The 24828-nt window shown below is 37.7% G+C and overlaps 1 long non-coding RNA gene across 3 annotated transcripts in view; it reads left to right on the forward strand.

Moving 5' to 3' along the window:
• The first annotated feature begins 1303 nt into the window (after positions 1 to 1303).
• Positions 1304 to 24828, forward strand: part of LOC138920557 (uncharacterized) — a 37410-nt gene continuing 13885 nt past the window's right edge. For 2 of the 3 annotated variants that reach the window (XR_011431950.1, XR_011431949.1), the window contains exon 1: positions 1304 to 1439. This is a non-coding gene — a long non-coding RNA (uncharacterized lncRNA). The remainder of the gene's footprint in view (positions 1440 to 24828) is intronic. The other variant, XR_011431951.1, reaches the window with a different exon arrangement.

Genomic DNA, 24828 nt, shown 5'->3' on the forward strand with positions numbered 1-24828 from the left:
GTTTGTGCACTCTGCTTTGGTCGCCTGGGGTTCACCAGTTCAGATCCTGTGTGAGGACCCAGCACTGCTTGTCAGGCCACACTGTGGTGGCATCCCACATAAAATAGAGGAAGATTGGCACAGATGTTAGTTGAGTGACAATCTTCCTCAGGCAAAAAGAGCAAGATTGGCAACAGATGTTAGCTCAGGGCCAATCTTCCTCAAAAAAAAAAAAGAAAGAAAGAAAAGAAGAGAATTCTGATTTGTAATACCAAAAGTTTGTGATACAAAAAGAGATTCTCTCTTTTCAAATTTACATTTGCTTGAGTTTTGAGAAGAGCTTCAGGTCAAAATCTCCTATGCATCCTCCTTGTCCCCATCTGAGTAGATAAGATCCCTTTCAGGTCGTGTCAAACCTGGATTTTCTTTTCAATGTCTGGCACCCTATTAACCCCCAAACCTGAGTTGTATTTGGCTTCATATCTTTGGTGTCCAGATCACAATGGCTTCTTATTTTCAAGGAGTGCTTTGTGATAGATAATTTTTTCAGATTATTGGCAAAGAGGAAATAATATAAGTATATTCCGAATGTAAAAACTCATCCAGGCATTCATTATTCTCAATTTCTTTTTCCACCTTGTAATAAGCAATAAGATGGTATAGGTGGCCAAGGATGATGGCGTCAATACGAAAGTACCAAATTTGTTTATTTATTTAGCTCTATTTAAATGAGAAATCAAATGTTTGATTGTGACTTAGTATCTGTCATTCCAAATATTCTTTCTAACTCTGCATTTGAGAATTATATGGTTATACTTAAACGAAGCAAAAATGCTGTACCTTACCCCCGGACCACAGTGGTGAGGTTAGTACTTGACAGAAGTCAGGACAATCAAAATATGACCTGGATTTTTCAGACTATCATTGGGTGAGAAATGTTCTCACCTCCTGAACATCACAGTTAGAAAGGTGTTGGACTGGGCTACCTTCACACATGTGCTCCCTGCCTCCCCACCTCCACCCCCGATGTGGGCAAATATGTCTACATCAGAGAGAACAAAGTGGAACATTCTGTGGGGAGTCCAGTTATCCCCCAAACCAGAGCAGATCTGTTAAGGTTCTGAGGTCCATTAAGAAGTGAGATGAACTGGTCCTTTCATCTATATGCCAGCTAGACCCCTGAAATTTATCTTGTATTGCTGGTCATAAATGCCATCTCTTTCCTTAGAACTCCATGAGTAAACATCCTCTAAGGTAGTCTCAATTTCTTTGACATTTCTGCCATCAAAAGCAGTCTCTGTCCACTCCTTTTAAATCTGGGCTGGCCTTGGTGACAGGTTTGTTATCAACAGAATGAAACAGCAGTGACGCTGTGTGACACTGGCGGCTAGGCAGAAAAGGCCATGCAACTTCCGCCTGGTTCTCTTGAAAGGCTTTCTGCGGGAGGAACCAGGCACCAGGTAAGGAGTTCATTTCTCTTACTAGGCCATGTGTAGCTGCTCTGGTAGATGGTCTTGGCTGAGCCCAGGTGACAGCCAGTATCAGCTGCCAGCCATGTGAGTGCTTTATCTTAGACAATCACGGCCCAGTTGAGCTTTCAGATGACAGAAGCACAACCAACATCTGACTGCACTTGCATGAGAGACTGCAATGAGAACTGCCCAGCCAAACCCTTCCCCAATTCCTGACCCAGCAAATTGGAAGCCAAATAAAATGGCTGTTTTAAATCGCTAAATAGTTCTCTTTGTCCACGTGTTTGTATAAACACATATATGTTCCACATATGAGTGAAATCATACAGTGTTTGTCTTTCTCTGTCTGGCTTATTTCGCTTAACATAATATCCTCAAGGTCCATCCATGTTGTTGTGAATGTGATGATTTTGTCATTTTTTATGGCTCAGTTATATTCCATTATGTATATACCATACCTTCTTTATCCAGTCATCAGTCGATGGGCATTTAGGTTGCTTCCACGTCTTGGCTATTGTGAATACTCCTGCAATGAACACAGAGGTGCATAAGGCTCTTTGAATTGTTGATTTCAAGCTCTTTGGATAGATATCCAGTAGTGGGATGGCTGGGTCATATGGTATTTCTATTTTTAGTTTTTTGAGAAATCTCCATACTGTTTTCCATAGTGGCTGAACCAGTTTGCATTCCCACCAGCAGTGTATGAGGGTTCCCTTTTCTCCACAACCTCTCCAACATTTGTTATTTTTTGTCTTGGTGATTATAGCCATTCTAATGGATGTAAGGTGATATCTTAGTGTAATTTTGACTTTCATTTTCCTGATGCTCAGTAGTGTTGAACGTCTTTTCATGTGCCTGTTCACCATCTGTATATCTTCTTTGGAGAAATGTAACAGTTTTGTGTAGCTTTCTTCTGATATGCTCCTTATCTCTTATAGAAGTCTTTACTTAAGTAGATATAATGACTACATGAAATGGATTTTTGAGCACAGTCTAGATCTCAAATGTCTGACTCTGGTTCCAAGATTTGATTTGGGAAACATAGATCAAATCTTACTAAACCAAACTTAGAGGGACTGTATAGATATTTTATAGAATTCAAATTCTGTCTGTGTGTGTGTTTTATATAGGTGGCCTCCAAACTTTTGTTTAAACTTAACTTTTACTTATAATACTATTTCTCTTTGAAGTTGGATCAAAGGAAAACATGAAGGGAGCGATGATGATAAAGAATGAGGATAGAACCTCCCTTTGATCAATGACTAAATGGGAACACTGAGTTTTCTCTGAGAGGCAGTTAAAGGTCAGTGTTACTTTCTCAGACTCTATGCAAATTTGATTAAAACTGAGAGCCTGGGCTTGCAAGATTAGTGTGGGAAAGGAGAGAGTTGAAGCTGAGATGTCTTAACTAAGGCATCCCAGAAAGCAGAGCCTAAGACAGAGATTTGAGAATGTGTATTTTGTTGGGGAATGTGATCTCATGGAGGAAAGCAAAGAAAGGGGGTACAAGGCAGAGGAGGAGGAGCCAATACATGGAGGTGTTAGCAAAGATGGCCACTGCCATTGGTGGATGCTTGATCCTACAGGACCACTAGTATGGGGGGAAACGCAGAAGCATTTTTCCATTAGTTCCCATGTCCATCAGTCAAAAGTTTACCCCATGGCGTGTTAGTTTCCTTGCACCTCTGGGTTTTGCATGCATGGGCATGGAGCAGGGTCTCACGGCATCCCACACTATAGCATCAGAGAAGCCCTGGGGTGGAGGGGAGGTGAGAAGCATATGGGACAGGGCTATGGGAAGGTTGAAGAGCACCTGTATGATTCTGGTCTAAAACTTCTTGCTTTCAAGTTTATTGACAATGTAAGTACTTAATCTTCACTTTTTAAATATTGAGTTATTTTTAAAATACATTTTTAGTATTTACTTAACAGTATCCAAAGCATATAGTACAAGTCACTCTACCTATGGATTCTAGCAGCTGTGGTGCAGTGTATAACTACATATAATGGCAAGGATATCTATCTGTTTAAAAGCCCATTGGGTAGATTTAAACTATTCTGCTGAAGAATAACATTTTTCCTGGAAATTATAAAAATATTCTATTTGGGGTCTTTTGTTGTTCCATATAAAATTTAGGATTCTTTGTTCTATTTCCGTAAAGAATGTCATTGGGATTCTGACTGGGATTGCACTGAATCTGTAGATTGCTTCAGGTAAAATAGACATTTTAACTATGTTTATTCTTCCAGTCCATGAGCATGGAATATCTTTCCATTTCTTTATGTCTTCTTCGATTTCTTTCAATAATGTCTTATAGTTTTCAGTGTATAGGTCTTTCATCTCCTTGGTTAAGTTTATTCCTAGATATTTTACTCTTTTTGTTGCAGTTGTAAAACACATTGTATTCTTGACTTCTCTTTCTGCTAGTTCATTATTAGTGTAGAAATGCAACTGATTTTTGTATGTTGATTTTGTACCCTGCAACTTTGCTATAGTTATTGATTATTTCTAATAGTTTTCTGGTAGATTATTTAGGGTTTTCTATATATAGAATCACATCATCCTCAAACAGTGAGAGTTTTGTTTCTACCTTTCCAGTTTGGATCCCTTTTATTTCTTTTTCTTGTCTAATTACCCTGGCCAAAACTTCCAGTACTATGTTGAATAAGAGTGGCAAGAGTGGGCATCCTTGTCTTGTTCCTGTTCTCAGAGGAATGGCTTTCAGTTTTTCACCTGAGAAAAAAGAACAGACCTGGAGTTACCACAGTCCATGACTTCAAAATGTAGTACAAAGCTACAGTAATCAGACCGGCATGGTACTGGCAGAAAAACAGACACACAGATCAATGGAACAGAATTGAAAGCCCAAAAATGAAAGCACACATCTATGGACAGCTAATCTTTGACAAAGGAGCCAAGAACATACAATGGAGAAAGAAAATTCTCTTCAATAAATGGTGCTGGGAAAACTGGATAGCCACATGCAAAAGAATGAAACTAGACTGTTGTCTTACACCATACACAAAAATTAGCTCAAAATGGATTAAACACTTGAATGTGAGACCTGAAACCATAAAACTCTTAGAAGAAAATATAGATCGTACACTCTTTAACATCAGTCTTAGAAGTATCTTTTTGAATACCAAGTCTAGTCAGGCAACAGAAACAAAAGAAAAACTAAACAAATGGGGCTACATCATACTAAAAACTTCTGCAAGGCAAAGGAAACCATGAACAAAATGAAAATATAACCCACCAACTGGGAGAAGGTATCCACAAATCACATATCTGACAAAGGGTTAATTTCCAAAATATATAAAGATATGAAAAGACATTTTTCCAAAGAAGATATATAGATGGCCAACAGGTACATGAAAAGATGTTCAACATCACTAATTATTATGCAAATACAAATCAAAACTACAACTTGATATCACCTTATATCCAACAGAATGGCTATAATTAACAAGACAAAAAATAACAAATGTTGGAGAGATGTGGAGAAAAGGGAACTCTCATACACTGCTGGTGGGAAAGCAAACTGGTGCAGCCACTATGGAAAACAATATGGAGATTTCTCAAAAAATTAATAATAGAAATACCACATGATCCATACTGGATATTTACCCAAAGAACACGAAATCAACAATTCAAAGAGATTTATGCATCCTTATGTTTATCACAGCATTATTTACAATAGCCAAGATGTAGAAGCAACCCAAGTGCCCATCAATGGATGCATGGATAATGAAGATATGGTATATATATACAATGGAATACTACTCAGTCATAGAAAAAGAAAAAATCATGCCATTTCCAACAACATGGATGAACCTTGAGGGTATTATGCTAAATGAAATAAGTCAGACAGAAAGACAAATACTGCATGATTTCATACATATGTGGAAGATAAACACACGGATAAGGAGAAAAAGATTAGTGGTTACCAGAGGGGATAAGAGTAGGGGCAGAGCAAAAGGGGTAAAGGGACACATATGTATGGTGATGGATAAAAACTAGACTTTTGGTGGCAAACATGATGCAGTTGATACAGAAACTGATATACAATAATGTACACCAATGTTACAAGCCAATAGGACCTCAAAATAATTTAAAAATATTCTACATTTTAAGCAATGGCTATTGTAAGTGGAATGAAAAGATGTTTGGATCAGTGAGAATAGTTGGGCATATGTTTCATCATCTGTATTGTACCAACCAGATTCTGACTATGGGTATGATTATCTAATTCCTTTTTGAACGATGAAGAATCTTTAAACCATAAAGAGCAAAGTAATGGTTCTATTCGTAACATTATTTGAATTGAGACCTGGATGCTGGTATTCACTCATTGATGAACTCTTGTCAGAAACTTTCATGGTCTTGGGGGATAAGAATGACATTTGGCAAGATAAGACTTTTGGTTCATGGCCACCCTAGGACTTAGGTTGGCTTGAAGTTTAATGTGCTTATTCTCCATTTGGCTGCCCCTCTTGGCCACATCCATTCTTTTCCCTTCCCTGCCCGATCTGTAGCCTAGGAACTGATCTCCATGGAATGTTTCACCCAGGCTCTCTTGCCCTGTGGCTTCTTGCTTCTAGTTAGGGTCAGTGAGTAGGAGGAATGGCATGAGATGCTGAGGGGGAGGAAATGGGAGGAGAAAGTGACTGTGGCATTTTTCTCTTGTTCTCTATTTGGCTCAGGGCCTCAGTTCCATTAGGGCCTACACCCCAGGACAAATAGTTTGATGTGGCTGGAGTGCAGGGGTCCAGTGTGGACTGAGATGGTGCTGGAACTTGGTAGGGACCAAATTCTGAAGGCCTCTCTTTGTTTTGGATTTTTATTCTGGAGGGTATAGGGACTCATGAAAGGGTTTCAAGTAGGGGAATGTGATGACTGGATTTGTATTTTTTAAAGATCATTCTGGAAGGATTGTGGAGGAAGGATTGGAGAGAGGCAATATGAAAGTAGGGGGGGCCATTTATAAATTAAGTGTCCAGACCAGGCAAGAAATGACAAATGCTTGAATTTCCAGTGAGTAGTTTCCAGTTCCAGTGAGGAGAGAGAGAGGAGGAATGGATTTCAAGTATTCCTTCCCTTCAAGGTATCCGTGGAGGCCTGCTAGGGTGCTGCAACTCCGTTCCCCATAGCAGTAATGAGAAGTATCCCAGCTGGATGTCAGAGAAGGCCAAGTGGGAACCTGGACTTTCACCCTACCTGGCAGTAATGAGGCAGCACTCCCTTCCCTTGCTGGAGTGATGCCAGAAAAAGCCAGACAAAAAGAGGGTTTAAGTAAGATCCAGTCTCATAACATATTACCCAAAATGTCCCAGAATAAATTGAAAAATCACTGTCATCCCAAGAACAAGATAGAGCTCAAATCAAATGAAAAAATATAATCAATAAGTGGCAACATTGAGATGATAGAAATGCTTGAATTACCTGACAAAGATTATAAAGCAATCATCATAAAAACGCTTCAACTAGCAATTGTGATTACACTTGAAACATGCGAAAAAATAGTAAGTCTCAGCAAAGAAATAGAAGACACAGAGAAGAACCAAACAAAAATTTTTAGAAACGAAAAATATTATAACTGAAATAAAAAACTGTATGGATGAGCTCAATAGCAGAATCTAGGAGACAGAGGAAAGAATCAGTGAACTTAAAGATGCAACAATAGAAATTACTCAATATGGACAACAAAGACAGATAGGCTGAAAAAACGTGAACAGAGACCTGTGGGTCTATAACAAAAGATCTAACATTCATGTTATTGGAGACCCCCCCCCAAAAGAAAGCAGGAGTGAAAAAGTACTTAAAGAAATAATGGTTGAAAACTCCCCAATATGGCAGCATACATAAACCTACAGATTCAAGAAGCTGAGTGTACTGCAAACAGGATAAACCCGAAGAAATCCACACCACTTATATGATGGTCAACCTTCTAAAAACTAAAGACAAAGAAAAAATCTCGAAAGTAGGGAGAGAGAAACAACACCTTAATTATAGGGGAAAAACAATTTGAATGACAGCAAATTTCTCATCAGAAATCTCAGAGGCCAGAGGGAAGGGGCAAAACATTTTTCAAGGGCTGAAAGAACTCTTAGCCCAGAACCCTATGCCCAAGAAAATATTCTCCATGAATGAAGAGGAATTACCGCATTCTCAGATGAAGGAGAACCAAGATAATTTGTTGGCAGAAGACTACCCTAACAGAATGACTAAACGAAGTTCTCTAAGCAGACAGGAAACAATAAAATAAGGAATCTTGGAACATCAGAAAGAAAGAACATGGTGAGCAAAAATATGGGTAAATATGATAGGCTTTCCTTCTCATACTGAGTTTTCTAAATTATATTTGGTGGTCAAAGCAAAAATTAGCACACTGTCTAATGTGTTTCTAAATGTATAAAAAGGAAGTAGTTAAGATAAATAAATTCAGGAGGGTAAAGGGATGTAAAGGGAGGTAAAGTTTCTATACTCCTCTTGAACTGGTAACATGATGACATTGGTAGACTATGAAAAATGTGTCCACACATACAGTTATGTGCCGAATAATGGCGTTTCAGTCAATGATGGACCACATATAAGACGGTGGTCCTATAAGATTAGTACCATATGGCCTAAGTGTGTAGTAGGCTATAACAGGTAGATTTGTGTAAGTACACTCTACAATATTTGCACAGTGATGAAATCACCTAACAATGCATTTCTCAGAACATATTCCCATTGTTAAGCGACACATGACTCTATACATATATATGATTTTATTTATATTTATGTATATATACACATACATAAACAGAGCAGCCACTTAAAAACTATACAAAGAGATATACTCAAAACAGTATAGATAAATCAAAATGGGATTCTAAAACTATTCAAGTATCCACTGAATAGCAGGAAAAAGAAACAGAAAACGGAGAACTGAACACAAAAAATGAAATAGCAGACTTAAGCCCTAACATATCATTAGTTCTTAAATACATATGGTCTAAATACACCAATTAAAAGAGATTGGCAGAGTGGATTAAAAACAGGCCAACTATATACCATTTACAAGAAACTCACTTCAAATATAACAATATGGTCAGCTCAAAAGTAAGAAGATAGAAAAAGCACTTATCATGTAAACAGTAATCAAAAGAAAGCTGGAATGGCTAAAACTCAGAGCAAAGAAAATTTCCAGAGACAGAGAGTGACTTAATACAATAATAAAAAGGTCAATCTATCAAGAAGACACAGTAATCCTAAGTGCATGCGATCCAAACAAGAGAGCTTCAAAACATGTAAATAGAACTGAAAGGAGAAATAGGCAATTCCACAATTATAGCTGGAAACTTCAACACCTCTCTCAAAATCGAGAACAACTAGACAGAAAATCAGCAAGGATATAGAAGAACTCAACAACACCATCAACCAACAGAATCCAATCGACATTTATGTAACATTCTACCCAAGAAAGCACAATAAACTTTCTTTTCAGGTGCCCACAGAGCATATACCAAGACAGACCATATCTTGGGCCCTAAAACAAACCTCAACAGATTTAAAAGAATTGAAATCATACAGAGTATGTTCTCCAACTACAATGAAATCAAACTAGACATCAATAACAGAAAGAGAACAGGAAAGTCTCCAACACTTGAAAATTAGACAACACCCATGTGTTAAAGAGGAAATTTCAAGGGAAAAATTTTTAAAAATTCAACTGAATCAGAATGAAAATACACTATTTTAATAACACATTAAAAAATGAACTAGGGGCTGGCCCCGTGGCCTAGAGATTAAGTTTGGCATGCTCCACTTCAGAGGCCTGTGTTCAGTTCCTGGGTGTGACCTACACCACTCATCATTGGCCATGCTGTGGTGGTGACCCACATACAAAATACAGAGGAAGACTGGCACAGGTGTTAGCTCAGGATGAATCCTGCTCAGGGAAAAGAAAATGAACTGAATGAAAATTTAATAAACCATTAAAATTAGTAGGACGTAGCTAAGGCAGTGCTGAGGGGAAATTTATAGCACTTAATGCTTATGTTAGCAAAGAAGAAAAGTCTCAAATAAATAATCTAACCTGTCACCACAAGACCTAGAAAAAGAACAAAATAAACCCACAGCATGCAAGAAAGAAGAAATAAGATTAGAGCAGAAATCAATGAAATTGACAACAGAAAAATAATAGAGGAAATCAGTGAAAAAAAAAGAGCTGATTCTTTGAAAAGATCAATAAAATTGACAAACCTCTAAAAAGACTGACAAGGAAAAATTAAAGACACAAATGATCAATATCAAGAATGAAATGGTGGATCATTACAGACCCTGCAGGCATCAAAAGGATAACAAGGGAAAACTATGAACAACTCTACACACATCAATCTGACAACTTAGATGAAACAGGCCAATTCCTCGAAAAACACAAACTACCACAACTCATCCAGTATGACACGGATAATTTGGATAGCCCTGTGATTGTTCAGCCCTATGAATTTGTATTTAAAAATCTTCCCCAAAAGAAATCTTCAGGCCCAGATGGTTTCACTGGAAACTTCCCCTCAAGAGCCTTCACTTAATCGCATCTTTAGTCACATAAAATAATATTCACTCTTTTGCCATATATTATGGTGATATGCATGGGTTCTGGGGATTAAGATATGGGCATATCTTTTTGGGGACCACCATTCAGCCTACTACGTATAGCTACAATAATCAAGATTTTGTGGTGTTGGTGAAGGAATAGACATAGAGATCAATGAAGGAGAAGAGAGGTGCAGCAGCAGACCCATGCAGATATGCCCAACTGATTTTTTACAAAAGTGCAAAGACAAGTCAATGGAGGTGAGCTAGTCTTTTCAACAAATGGTACTGGAGCCTTAGAACAGCCATAGACAACAAAGTAAGGTAAAAGAACTTCTGTCTAAGTTTCACACCTTCACATCTTAAAAAAAATTAACTCAAAATGGATCATGTCCTTAAACGTAAAATGTAAACCTGTAAAAAACTTTTAGCAAAAAACGTATGAGAAATTCTTCGGGACCTAGGAGAAGAAAAGAATTCTTGGACTTGACACCAAAAGCACAATCCATAAGAGGAAAAACTGATTAATCGAACTTCACCAAAATTAGAAACTACCTCTGTGACAGATTCTTTTAATAGGATGAAAAGATAAGCTACAGACTGGGAGAATTTATTTACAAGCCACATTATCCAACATGTGATTTTTTCTGAAACATATAAAGAACATTTAAAACTCAACAGTAAAACACACAATCCAATTAGAAAATAACCAAAGGTATGAACAGACATTTCACCAAAGAGGATATATAGATGGCAAATACAAACGAGATTTTCAGCATCATTAGCTATTAGGGAAATGCACATTAAATCCTCAATGAGTATCACTATACACCTAACAAGGGCTAAAATGAAAAAACAGTGACAACAGCAAATGCTAGTGAGGATGCAGAGAGAGAGGATCACTCATACATTACTGGAGGAAAACAGTTCGTTAGTTTCTTAAAAAACTAAAACTAAATATGACCCAGCAGTTGCACTCCTGGGCGTCTACCCTAGCGAACTGAAAACTTATGTTCAGATAAAAACCTGTACACGAATGTTTATAGCAATTTCTTTGTAACAGCACAAAACTGGAAACGACCCCGATGATCTTTTACGGGATAATGGTTAAACAAACTATGGTGCATCCATACCATGGAATGCTATTCAACAATAAAATGGAATGACCTCCTGATACACACAACAACCTGGATGAATATGCAGAGAATTGTGCTGCGGGAGAAAAGCCACTTCCAAAAGACTGCATACTTTATAATTTCATTTATCTAACACTCATGAGATGATAAAATGATTGAAATGGAGAACAGTTTGTGGTTGCCAGGGGTTAAGGAGGTGGGGGTGTGTGGAGCTGGAGGGAGGTGGGTATGGTTATAAAAGAGCAATGGGGGGGATCCTTGTGGAGTGGAAATGTTCAATATCTTGACTGTATTCATGTCAGCATCCTGACTGTGATATTGTACTATATATAGTTTTGCATTGTTTCCTTGGACAAAAGTGGGTAAAAAGTACATGGGATCCCTCTATATTATTTCTTACAACTGCATGTAAATCTGTAATGATCCAAAATAAAAATTTTAATAAAATATTATGAAGCAAATAACTGTCTAGCCACCATATACAGTTGGTCAGCACCTCAGAAGCCGTCTGCACGCCTCTTCCCCTTCAAGAGGACCCCTTCTCCTAAAAGTGACCTCTACTCTCACTTTTTATGGTAACAGCTATCTTGCTTGTTTACAGTTTTACCACTTAAGTTTGCATCGTTTAACAAGATAGTTCAGTTTTGCTTGTTTTTTTCTATTTATTGTACTCTTATTTTCTGTTTCATTTATTTCCACTTTATTTTTAAATTATTTCATTCCTTCTACTTTATTTGAATTTACATTGTTTTCTTTCTCACTTCGAGAGATGGACACTTATCTCATTTATCCGCAGGCTTTGTTCTTTTCAAACACCAGTATACACTTTTGAGATGAAATGTTTTCCTCTAAATACTGCCTCACCTGTATCCCCAACCAAGTTTGATATGAAGTATTTTCATTACCATTCTGTTAAAACCATCTTATAAGATCACTGTCATTTCTTTTTTGACTCCTGCACAAAGGGATTAGCTTTTATCTTGTCCTTTTTTATTGATTTCTGACGTAACTGCAGTGTGATGAGGGAAGATGGTCTGATTAATTACAATCCTTTGAAATTTGCTGAGACTGCTTTCTAGTCAGTATACGGTCAATATTCAAGCACACAAAGTATGTGCTTTAAATGTATCTGTAATATTGTAGTAGTTATGTTCAGTGTTCTGTACATGACAATTAAGATACGCTCATTTTACTGTTCAAATCTTTTATATCCTTACAAACTTTTGCCTGTCTGTTCTTTCAACTACTAAGAGTTTGTTCAAAATCTCCCATTATGCTGGTGAATTCTTCTATCTCTCAACTTTCACTTTATATATTTTGAGGTCATATTATTATTATCACTATTATTATTATTTTTTTTTGAGGAAGATTAACCCTGAGCTAACATCTGCTGCCAATCCTCCTCTCCTTGCTGAGGACGACTGGCCCTGAGCCAACATCTGTGCCTATCTTCCTCCACTTTACATGTGGGACGCCTACCACAGCATGGCTTGCCAAGCGGTGCCATGTCCGGGATCTGAACCGGCAAACTCTGGGCCACCGAAGCAGAATGTGTGAACTTAACTGCTGCACCACTGGGCCAGCCCCTGAGGTCATATTATTAATTATTTACACATTTTAAATGGTTATACCTTCCTGGTTAATTTACCTTTTATTATTACAAAGTAACTATCATTATCTCTGATATTGCTCTGGCATTAAAGTCAATTTCATCTGATATTAATTTGGCCACACCAGCTTTCTTATTGTTAATATTTGCATAGTATATCTATTTACAACCCTATAAGACATTCTTATTATTTAATATACTTGGAGTTATCCATCTTTCTATTACCTTTTTTACCCTTTATTTTTTCTCCCAACTCTCAGACCTTCCATCTGAGACTGTTTGCCTTCCACCTGAAATGCATCTTTTATAATTTCCCATAGTAAGAGCGTCATTTTGGCAAACTCTTGGTTTTTATTTGTCTAAAAATATTTTAATTTTTCCCTCATTCTTGATAGATATTTTTGCTTGGTTTAGAGCTCTAGGTTGACGGTTATTACCTTTAAACATATTAAAGATATTTTTCCGTTGTCTTCTGCCTTTAATCTTCTGCTGAAGAAAGCAGTTTCTGATTGCTACTAATGGTTGCTACTTTGAGGATAATATATTTCACGTTCTCTGGCCACTTTTTTTTAATTAAAAAAAAATTTTTTTTATTAATATTATGATAGTTTACAACCTTGTGAAATTTCAGTTGTACATTATTGTTAGTCATGTTGTGGGTACACCACTCCACCCTTTGTGCCCTCCCCCCACCCCTCCCCTTCCCCTGGTAACCACCGATCAGTTCTCCTTGTCTATATGTTAACTTCCACCTATGAGTGGAGTCATACAGAGTTCGTCTTTCTCTGTCTGGCTTATTTTGCTTAACATAATACCCTCAAGGTCCATCCATGTTGATGTGAATGGGACGATTGTGTCCTTTTTCATGGCTGAGTAGTATTCCATTGTGTATATATACCATATCTTCTTTATCCAATCATCAGTTGCTGGGCACTTAGGTTGCTTCCATGTCTTGGCTATTGTAAATAATGCTGCGATGAACATAGGGGTGCATGGGACTCTTGGAATTGCTGATTTCAAGTTCTTAGGATAGATACCCAGTAGTGGGATGGCTGAGTCATATTGTATTTCTATATTTAACTTTTTGAGAAATCTCCATACTGTTTTCCATAGTAGCTGCACCAGTTTGCATTCCCACCAACAGTGTATGAGGGTTCCTTTTTCTCCACAACCTCTCCAACATTTGTCACTCTTGGTTTTGGATATGTTTGCCATTCTAACGGGTGTAAGGTGATATCTTAGTGTAGTTTTGATTTGCATTTCCCTGATGATTAGTGATGATGAGCATCTTTTCACATGTCTGTTGGCCATCCTTATATCTTCTTTGGAGAAATGTCTGTTCATGTCCCTGCCCATTTTTTGATCAGGTTGTTTGATTTTTTTGTTGTTGAGCTGTGTGAGTTCTTTATATATTATGGAGATTAACCCTTTGTCAGATAAGTAACTTGTAAATATTTTTTCCCAATTAGTGGGCTGTTTTTTTGTTTCAATCCTGTTTTCCTTTGCCTTGACGAAGCTCTTTAGTCTGATGAAGTCCCATTTGTTTATTCTTTCTATTGTTTCCCTCATCTGAGGAGTTATGGTGTCCGAAAAGATTCTTTTGAAACTGATGTCAAAGAGTGTACTGCCTATATTCTCTTCTAGAAGACTTATTGTTTCAGTCCTAATCTTTAGGTCTTTGATCCATTTTGAGTTTATTTTAGTGAATGGTGAAGAAGAATGGTCAATTTTCATTCTTTTACATGTGGCTGTCCAGTTTTCCCAGCACCATTTGTTGAAGAGACTTTCTTTTCTCCATTGTAGGCCCTCAGCTCCTTTGTCGAAGATTAGCTGTCCATAGATGTGTGGTTTTATTTCTGGGCTTTTAATTCTGTTCCATTGATCTGTGCACCTGTTTTTGTACCAGTACCATGCTGTTTTGATTACTGCGGCTTTGTAGTATGTTTTGGAGTCAGGGATTGTGATGCCTCTGGCTTTGTTCTTCTTCTCAGGATTGCTTTAGCAATTCGGGGTCTTTTGTTGCCCCATATGAATTTTGGGATTCTTTGTTCTAATTCTGTAAAGAATGTCATTGGGATTCTGATTGGGATAGCGTTAAATCTGTAGATTGCTTTAGGTAGAATGGACATTTTAACTATGTTTATTCTTCCAATCCATGTCCATGGAATGTCTTTCCATCTCTTTATGTCATCAATTTCTTTCAAGAAAGTCTTGTAATTTTTGTTGTATAGATCTTTCACTTCCTTGGTTAAATTTACCCTGAGGTATTTTATTCTTTTCGTTGCGATTGTGAATGGGATTGAGTTCTTTTTCTGTTAGTTCACTGTTAGCATATAGAAATGCTACTGATTTATGTATGTTGATTTTATACCCTGCAACTTTGCTGTGGCTGTTGATTGTTTCTAATAGTTTTCCTAGGGATTCTTTGGGGTTTTCTATATATAAGATCATGTCGTCTGCAAACAGTGAGAGTTTTACTTCTTCATGGCCTCTTTGGCTTCCTTTTATTTCTTTTTCCTGTCTCTGGCCGCTTTTTGACTCTTTTCCTTATTTTTGGCTTTCTTCAGTTTCACTGTTTATTTCCCTTTTTATTTGTATTGCTTGGGATTTGTTGAGCTTCTTGAGCTAGAACTGCTGTTTTTCATCATCTGTATGACATTCTCAGCTGTCATTTCTTCAAATGTTGTCCTCTGCCCTCTTGTCCTCCCCGGGGGACCCCATCCGATTGTGTTTTAGATTTTCTTACTGCCTCTTCTAAGTCTACTATATTGTCCATATTTTCCATCTTTTTTCTCTTTAATATAGTCGGACGTTCTTTGCTTTTCAACTAGATTGCTTAGTTTTAACAACCTATGATCCATCTAACGAACCCTCTCTTTTCCCAGAGATATCTTCCAACTTGTTTCTGACACTTAGTTTGCACAGCTGTTTTATAGCATGTACCTGATGAAGCCGAGGCCTGAAGACCTTGTGGGTCTGTTTCTGCCCGTTCTTTCTGCTTCCTCTTGCTCATAGAGTCTGATGTTGGGGGGTTCCTGAGAGTCTTTGGCTGTAGTTTGGGCACTGTATTTGAAAAATTATTCCTGGCAATAACTTGAGGCCAAGAATGGAGGTACTTTACTTCAGAGGAGAGTTGGATTTGCCTCTGCCAGGTTCCTGCTAATTCAGAATCATTGTAAAGCAAGTTTCAGGCTTGAGATACACTTGTCAAACCAGGTGATTTGAAACTTTCTATAACTCTATGAGGGCTGTTCCACTTTTCGTCCATCCTGTCTAATGTCCTGGGCTTTGATTCTGTCCTTCTCTCCTGGACATTTGGTTTCTCTTCACTTTCGGCCTCATAATTTCTTACCGTATTATCAGTTTTTATGCTATTAAGATGTTTAAAAATGTTTTACCCACCGATTTTAGTTGTTTTCACCATATAAATTAGCCTCCCATGACAGAATGACATATAGTATCTTCTTTTATTAGTAGCTACAAAGTTCTCAGTGCTACAAAGTTCTACATAGTTAAACAATGTGATCTGAAGAAATAATCCAGAATTAAAAACTCATTTGATAAGATCTGGAAATATTATGATTTGTCATTACAGATTAAAATATCTTTGAATCCAAAATATAATAATTCTTTCTTAAGTGCTCTTTTAAGTTTCTGTTATTAGAACAGATAAATATAAGCAACCGTGGAAGACCAGAAGATTTAAAAGCCAGTTGATATGCTAGAAACACACCAGAAAGTAGTGTAATTAAGGTAATGTATTAGTTTCTAGAGCTGCCGTAACAAGTTACCACAAACCGGATGGCTTAGAACAAAAGAAATACACCTCTTACAGTTTGGGAGCCCAAAAGTTCGAAATCAAGGTGTCAGTGGGGTCGTGCTCCCTCCGGGGGCTCTTGGGGAGAGGATCTGTTCCTTGCCTTTTTTGGCTTCTAGCGGCCGCAGGTGTCCCTTGCCTTGTGGCTGCGTCCCTCCAGGCTCCGCCTCCGCGGCCCCAGGGCTTCCTCCTCTTCCGTGTGTCTATCAAATCTCCCTCCGCCTTTCTCTTCTAAGGACACTTGTGATGGCATTTAGGGCTCATTCAGATAATCCAGGATAATCTCCCCATCTCAAAATCCTTAACTTAATTACATCTGCAAAAGCCTTTCTTCCAAATAAGGTAACAGTCACAGTTTCCAGGAATTAAGACATGGCTCTATCTTTTCAAGGGCCGCCATGGAGCCCACTACGGGCAATAACGAAGCAAAATAAAATTGAATATATCTATTCTTGTGATAACATCTTAAGACGAATAATAGTCATTAGGGAACAATTTGGGATATTGTTTTATCCTTATTTCTGTCTAGTAAAATTGAAAATCTTTAAAAAGGTCTGTCTCTCTCCCTCCATATGACTATAGAATAGTCATAAAGAGTTTTAAGTATCTTCAAAGAAACTAAATTAGAGTTGGCTGGTATTTACATCACTAATAAACATTGTTTACTTGAATCTAATTTATTTAAACTTCTTACCTGCTATGTTTTGATCATACTGAAACCACTAGAGTCTTGATGTACTCTGCTATCCCAATCACTTAAGGAGAAAGAATATCCGGGAATGAAATGCAAGGTTTTAACACAACCACAGACGCTTTTCAAGTTCAAGACTCTTGTTGCTACAAGGCACTCAGGTGATGACAAGGCATGCAATGTTGAACCCTGGGAAAAAGTCGTAACTGAACTACATTTAATGCCAACTAAAGAGGAGAAAGTTCAATATAAACATTTTGACTGTAAGGATATTTTTAGGACTATTTATAACGAAAAAGTTAAGATCATTCTTTTTTTAGGAAAAACGATATTGAGTGCTAAACATTGGCAAATTGTAAGATCAAATAGAATGTTGATTAACTAGAAATTGAATGCTGAACATTAATTAACTGCTACGATTAAATAGAATCCTGTTTTCACAGGCACCATTTTATAAATATGATTTGTTAAGCGATATTAACATGTCATGTCTAAATAATATACCCATATTATGCAAATACTAATCCACTGATAGACCTAAATGAGAACCCCAATAGAGTGAATGAAGTTGTCATCTTGTTAATAGTCTATGAATGATAGAAATTTATGTTCAGCAATTGTTTGAATATTTGAACATTTTCATATTTAATTTTTAAAATTTGCTGTTAATTTGAAGATATTTAAGAAAAAAAAAAAACTCCCTGGAAACAGGCTCTGGAAATATTGTAACTTCTGAAGAAGAATTTGATTTATAAGTAAAGTTCATAGGATTCTTTCTAAGATAATCTTCTTCACATTCTGTGGGAATGTGATGGTTCACAAGATAAAGGGGTTTTCACAATTTCATATCCTATAGGTCTTCTGCTAAAATATGATTGGTATTTTATTATTTTACAGTTTTTATCAATTAGCCTAACAATATCTAGGAAGCACTCTTAAGAATAAAAATAAATATAAACATAGGTGGTTAGAGAAGGATCGAACCCCCAGAGATCATGAAATCCACGCCTCTCATTTTGCTGATGAGGAAAACGAGGTTGAGACAGGATTAGGACTTGCCCAAGGTTCTTCTAGCTGGCAGGAGAGAAATGAGGCTTGAAGGTGGGGCTCTGGACCTGAATTCAAAGTTCTTTCTACCATAGAAAGCTGCCTCATCAAAAAGATTTATAGCTTTTTCTCTTCAAAGAACAAGTACAATATTTCCACAGGAGCCATTTTATTAGGAGATATTATAATACATTCAAGAATGTTAAGTATACTCTGTTAATTTTTAAAAAGCTATAGTTTGTTTTATCATGATGTATAAATAGAATGTCAATTCTTTATTTTAAAGTTTTTTTAAAAAATGAATCACCCTACCATACAGTTTCGCAACAGATTTACATTCTAACAGAATATGGATTCAATATGACAATTTTGCTATCTATTTTGCTGTTTTGTACTAGATAATTTTAAAGCTAAACCCTCACAAATATTCCTAAAGAATGCAATATAAAATTGAAAAAAAAATCATAGGATTACAGCGTGGAATAGCACTTGGGTACCCTTTATTTATCTTCTATCTTTATGACAGAGATTGACAACTGATGGAACACACACTTAAGAGATTCACAGATAATTTGCATGACTGATCAGGGCTGCTGTAGGTCAAGTTATAAAGTGTTCAAGTTATTCTTTAGACTTTTTTCATTCTTCCACCTTTCCTCAGTGTCTCTTTCTTAAATCCTAACTGATAGAGCCTCCTCTCGCATCCAGTCACCAAAAAAAAGAAAAGAAAAAAAGAAAGAGAGAGAGTGATTACATGTGCGCTACGTCTTCCATACAAAAATAAATACGGCTGCATGGAAATTGGCCATGTTATCTCCGAAATCTGAGCAACAATTGCCCTAGGGAGAACTGGATATCCGTTCAGAATACACTGAGGACCCTGCTAGAGTGATTCAGATGTCAGTGCCCTCCTCAGAACTTTTTATGTAAGCAGTTAGTTAAAATGCATACATACTGAAATTCCAAGCAGTTAGTCAAAATGCATACATACTGAAATTCCAATTTTATACTCCTTTCAAAAGGATTTCAATCCTCGAGGGTTTCGGCATCGAGTGGCTCCCTCTGCTGTTTTCTGTTGCATTTCCTATCTCAGCCCGAAGGTGGAAGTGCTTCTGGGAGCGAGCGCTCACCCCTCAATACCCTCCACCAGCCCCTGACCCAGGAAGTTCAACATTCTCTTTCTGAATTCAGGAGCCAGCTTTTTGAAAATACATAATGGCATTTCCGTCTTGAGTTTTAAAACGTTAAATAATAGAGCAAACACTAAGAGAGTGTTGGCTCGTGAGAAAGCTCGGCAGAGAGCTGCATTTTTAAAAGACATTTGAAATTAAGAATATCTTTACATTTCTAAATGAAGAGAAGGGATGAAGCATAGAGTTTATGGTCCAGCGGACCACTGGGCCACGAATGTCAGTCGAAATTCTGGTAATCAACATGCTATGATTTCCACCTGCTTCACCTCTCCAGTCTCTTGCCAGGAGAACCTTTTAATCCTCTGATTTGAGGTTGCAAACTACTAATCTGAGGGTCAAATCTGGTTCACTGACCTATCAAGTTTGCCTGTGTAGTTGAAAAATTGGGAAATTTTCCGTAAAAGTCTGGATTTCTGATTCTTTTGAGGGATTGGGAAAACTAGCCGCAGCGCTTGCATTCCCACAGGATGACAATGGGCAGGTGAGAAACTCGCTTTGGAGAAGGCAGGCACCCCATGGCCCACAGGTTTCACTTGTCCTGCTTCCTTATTGATGCCTGGCCCCTGTAGGCTCTTAAGTTTCCGACTATTCTTACAAAAATCAGTAAGTGTCTTGCTGCCGACACATAACTATATGTTAGATGACCCAGCAGAACAGTTAAAAATTTTTTTCCCCGTATATCTGCAAGAAAACTAGGTTCCAAAAATTCAGCAGACTGAAAAAGGATGACAATTCCTCTAGGTTGTGTGATTTTTATATCATTTTGAAGTTCCTTAATTCTTTTGCTAGTTTATTCATCCATCCATCTATTTAATTTGTTTTTCTTTTGCTAAGAACATTAGAAAATTTAACTGAGGGACCGGCCCCGTGGCTGAGTGGTTAAGTTCACGTGCTCTGCTGCGGCGGCCCAGGGTTTCGCTGGTTCGGATCCTGGGCGCAGACATGGCATCGCTCGTCAGGCCATGGTGAGGTGGCGTCCCACATGCCGCAGATAGAAGGACCTGCAACTAAGATATACAACTATGCACCGGGGGGATTTGGGGAGATACAGCAGAAAAAAAAAAAAGAAAATTTAACTGAAACTAAAAATTAAACCAATAATCTAAAATCTTTACCAAGGCCATTTTTTTTCTTTCTGAAATAGTTAATAATTTTTTTCTTTTTAATATTGTGCAGTGAACCAGGCAGGCATGTTATTTGATGGTAGAGTTTACTAGAAGCTGTTATTTCCACTGTGTAGCTGTCACTATCATCCGAGGAATTTTTTTTTTTTTTATTTCAAGCACATTTAGATTTCTAACTAACGCTTCAATAAATGGTACATACAATACATAAGCAGCTGCTGTGGAACCAAGAACTACTAACATTCACCTGGTAAGATAATGAAAAAAATAACTAAGTTTAAAAAAAAGTCAAAGTTATGCTCAGTGGCAAAATTCTAGAGTAAAGGCCATAAACTGGCAACTTTGTCACTATACCTGGCTCATAACCTCTATCAAAAAAAAAATTCTGCGTTAGTTAGAATCACTGAAAATTGCAATGCCTCTAACGCAGCTTCCACAAGGGGGCGCTTCCAGAACACTCAACTGGGTTAGATGACACCTGCTGGCCCCTTAGACATCTGTTTGTGACCTGTTGCTCCAAAGCTATTCTTTTTCAACTCAGAAATATAAAAAGAAGGCCTATTTTCACGATTTTTTCCTGTTGTTTTAAAACTATTGATAATATAGTAAAACATGAAACAATATAGGGAGTAGCTGTTGGAAATGATGAGACTAAAATGTGACATTGTATGAGTATAAAATCCAAAGACATCAGCAAACTTCCAGAACTAATTGGGAGATTTAATAAGATGGCTTTTATAAATTTAACAAGATTTAATAAGATGGTGACAAAGACAGATATAGCTGTTAACAACGCCCAAGTATTTCAGCATGGAAAACATAATTTCCCCCTCAACTCATCTTGTAGAAAATGTGTACCAAATACAGTCAATTATGTGTGGTAGTTACGTTCTATAAAGACACTGCAAACACTGGATTAGCGAATACTGAGTCTTAGCTTCTCAGGGAAACACAGGGGTTGGTCCCCAAGCCTCTAGTCACAACATTTTTGTCAATTGATCAATACATAGCCTTGTTTTACGTGTGTTTCTGTTTAAAAACATTTTATTTAATATATATTGTTTACTCCTTAACATTGAACTCACAGCCAACAGCACTGTAACTCATGCCTGAATGAAGCTTATTGAACACATGTATTTTCTCTGAAAGGCACATCCCAGCCTTCCACTTAGGAACGCCAGACAGCACTTCAGCACTCTTTTTAAGAGTGCAAAATGACCAACAAAAGGCACAAAAATGTAAAAAACATGGCACTAACCAGACCTGGAAAAGGATGCTTGTTTACAGTTTGAGACCTGAAGCAAGAAAGCAGTGTCACCTTGTTCTCCCTCAGGTGGACACGGTGATTCCGGTCATCCCAAAAGTATTCGCCCGTCTGAGCACGTGCATGTCCACGAATGACCTTGAACGTGTCACAAGTATTGATTTTGGAGTACTTACTAAATAAATTTTTGTAAGTAGGCAAATTGGAAAATACAGAGTCTGTAAATAATGATAATTGGCTTTATGTAAAATTACAAAAACACAAACATAATTTTACAAAAATACATATATACTTCCTTAAAAAATGTAGTATTTTTTCTTTAGCTTTTTGGTTGCTTCCCCTTCTCATTCTCTTTCCTCTCCCCTACTGCATCCTTGCCTGCTCTCATACCACTCCCACCCAGGGCAATTTAAGTGGATAGCTTGATTGACATCACTCCATCTTTTCCTTATGCTTACTTAATCATATAAAAAATAAACATATGCACATAAACAGATACCGTTTTACAAAACTGGAATCATATGAAACACTCTTATCTCCATCTTGCTTTCCTTAATATCTCATGGAAATTTATCCAACTCAACCAGTATATCTCTAATTCAATGTTTATAATGGCTGTGTGATATTCCATGGTTTGGGGGGGGGTGTATCTATTTTCCTATTGATAAACATTCACTTTGTATTTGTTTTACTTTTGCTAGTACAAACAATGATGCAATAAAGTTTTGAGAACATATATTCTTTTATCTCTATGGGCTAGGTTCCCAGGAAAAGGATTGCTGACTATTGCCAGACTATTTTCCAGAGAGTCTAACAGCTGACATTTCTACCAGCAGTATGCGAGAGTTCTCTTGTCACATATCCCTAAACTTATCCTGTACCTTAAATTGAGACTGTTTTGAGAGCTCCCAGAAGCAGATAATGACATGAGACAGACTGCTTTCTCACAAATTCTGGAACAAGCAGATGACATCACAAGGAGGTCAGCTTACACCCATGCCACTGGGACATAATTCCCTAGGATTCTCCTATCTAGTCCCCTCCATACTCCTCCTTTATATCCTTCTCATCATTCTTTTATTTTTCTGTCGTCCATTAGTTTCAGGACTTCCCTTTTCCTTTCCATGTCTGCCCTGCTTATGATTTCCTTCTCTATTCCTTATTTACCTACAAACATTCAGGGCTCCTAATTGTTGCCCACTTGTTCCCCTAAACCTCTCTGACCCCTGCATCACAAAGAAGAACATTTGAGATGCTAACCAAGAAATTCCCTGCATTGCCACTACAGTCCTGACCACGTCATTGAAGGACCCCACCACACTGTTTCCTGGAATTGACTAGACTGGTTCCTGCTGGCATCCAGTCTTGGTTTTACTCCTTAATATAGCCTCTAATAATCATTTTTCTGCTTTCTCTTATAAGTAACTTCCTAATTAAAAGCCTTGCCTCCAGGAACCCTTTCTTAGCTTCAAACCACCATTGGAGCTCAAGAGATGGTTCAGCTAGTGCTGCAAGGAGAGTGTCAACTAGAAACTGCTGACTGTGTGGACAATTTCACTGAGCCTTGACCAAAAACTCCGCAGAAATTACTCTAATTCCTAAGATTGTTCTAAGACAGATGATGCTTATCTTGAACAAGAGAGGGCACTGACAAGGCCAAACACAGACCTTTCCCCTTTTGCCTGAACCTGATAACAAGGCCAGACACTGACCCTCCAAATTCCCATTCTTTGTCTCATGATTGATTTGCTAAGATTAAGACTGTTTGTCCCCTGAAACTAACTAACCCCAGAGAAAAACATTTCCTGTTCGCATAACTGACTGCGACGTCCCTTGCTTGAAAAACAGCCCCAACTATAGATCAACCTGTCAGTAACTTGTTTACTCCTTCCTGTAAAACTCTAAGGCAAGACCACCCTGCTGAGACACCCTGACCTGTGGATCTTGGACGCTCTCTCAGTGGCCTGAAAAATACCAGTCTCCTTACTGGTCTGATTTTTTTTTTTTAAAGATTTTATTTTTTCCTGTTTCTCCCCAAAGCCCCCCAGTACATAGTTGTATATTCTTCGTTGTGGGTCCTTCTAGTTGTAGCATGTGGGACGCTGCCTCAGCATGGTTTGATGAGCAGTGCCATGTCCGTGCCCAGGATTCGAACCAACGAAACACTGGGCCCCCTGCAGCGGAGCACACGGACTTAACCACTCGGCCACGGGGCCAGCCCCCTTGCTGGTCTGATTTTTGTCTTTGATATAAACCACATGAAAAAGTGATCAAACAATAGAGTGCTAGTGCAAAAACCAACAAAGGGACCAAGAAACAGAAATAAAAGCATGTTATGTAGGAATCTGATAAACAATACATAAGGCATCATAAAGGAATGGCCAAAAAAAATTGTTTAATCGATGCTACTGGGCAAATTAGCTCACTGTATGTAGAAAAATAAAAAAAGTAAAGTTGAATCCTCACCTCATGTTAAATAAAAAAGGTTAGTCTCAGACTGAAGTCCTGAATTCCAAAGATTACAAATCTAATGGAAGAAAACGTAGAATATCTATGTGAACTAGAAGTGGAGGGAAATTTCCTAACCGGGACTCAAATACTGGATAAATTGGAGTCCATCAAAATTAAAGATTTCTGATAAACAATGCACCCGTTGGCAAAATTAACAGGGACATGACAGACTGGGAGATCTTTGCAAATCTATAACCACCAGGAATTACATCAAGGGCTATTGATTTTAGATTGTGATTTGTAGACCACTATTGGCTGATAAATTCAATTTAGTGAATTGCAATCAGAATTTTAAAAAATAAAGTAGAATAGAATGGAGCAAATCTTTTACTTTTACTTTTAAGAATACTAGGATCAGGGCTGGCCCCGTGGTGCAGCGGTTAAGTTCACACATTCCGCTTTGG

This window comes from Equus caballus, chromosome 24 (assembly GCF_041296265.1).
Source record: "Equus caballus isolate H_3958 breed thoroughbred chromosome 24, TB-T2T, whole genome shotgun sequence".
NCBI classification, from domain to species: Eukaryota; Metazoa; Chordata; class Mammalia; order Perissodactyla; family Equidae; genus Equus; species Equus caballus.